The sequence below is a fragment of the Drosophila virilis genome, chromosome 2 (assembly GCF_030788295.1).
Source record: "Drosophila virilis strain 15010-1051.87 chromosome 2, Dvir_AGI_RSII-ME, whole genome shotgun sequence".
NCBI classification, from domain to species: domain Eukaryota; kingdom Metazoa; phylum Arthropoda; class Insecta; order Diptera; family Drosophilidae; genus Drosophila; species Drosophila virilis.
In genome coordinates this window covers 12,014,332-12,015,528 of record NC_091544.1, presented here as the reverse complement: position 1 = coordinate 12,015,528, position 1,197 = coordinate 12,014,332, and positions in this window count along the sequence as shown.

Here is a 1,197-nt window from a genome sequence, read left to right as displayed (position 1 = left end):
TGTGTGTATGTGTGTTTGTTGGGCTTTGATGACTTTTGACTACGCAATCATTGCAAGAGTTTCAGGATTTTTTTTTTTATTTATATGTTGCCTTTGATTTGCTTTGGACGGCTTCAACTTGTTGATTGAGAGTCGAAAACAATATTTTTTCCCATTTGGAGCATTTCTTTTGAATTTGTTGCCCAAGTGTTGTCGTTGTTGTTATTTTTATTGGCCGTTTGCATCTCTGATGTGCGTGATGGACATTCTCAAGAAGTTTTGCTTCTTGTCAACGTCAACAGAATGTCAAATGTGTTGCAATCCCAGGCGAAAAGTGGCCGCAGCCTGATATTTTTAAGCTGGAAATTCTAACACACAAACTTGCACATAAAATAAGCCTCAAGCACGCAGAGAAAATGCTAAGTGCAAATGATTTTCGCCTTATTGATGAGTTAAATATGGCAGATTTCTGAAGAAATTTAAATTCTTTTTTATTTTACAATCTTCTTCAAATGCAGTAAAAACAAACGGATTATTAATCTTTAAAATACATATATTTTTTTCCTTTACACACATTTCCATTTGCCATTCTAGTTAATGCAATCATTTCTGTAAGACTAACAGTCTAACGTTTCGGCTTTACGTCAAAGTCAATATCGTAATGTTAGAAGCATGTTATTAACAGCGGCGCTTTAACAGCATACGATAACGCGTCAGCCCCAGTCTATAACAGAAACATAACAGAGCGCTCTCTCCAATTGGCCGCAGCACCACCAGCACACACACACACACACACTCGCGCGCGCACAGGCAGGAGGTGGGGGCGTACGTTTGTCGAGGCTGCCGCGCCAGCATATCACCTCGGCAGCGCTGCCACCCCGCACACAGACAAAGACACACACTATCAACAAACGGTGCACCGTTACACGTTGCCGTTCTGCTATATGCCCGCTGCCTGTTATTGGTGTATGGGTGTTACACACACACACACTCACATATACACGCAAGCTACCACATAACAAATGTGCTCGGCGCTCTCGTGCTCAGTTGCGCTCTCGGGCGTTCGCTCTTGCCTCTGTGCCTTTTGTCGTGCCGAGCACAAATATACTGAAGCACCCTCACACACATGCACAGAGATGCTGTCGCTGATACTGAAGCAGTGACTGAGGCTGCTCAACGTAGAAAACAGAAATCAACAGAAACCGTTAGTTGAATTCT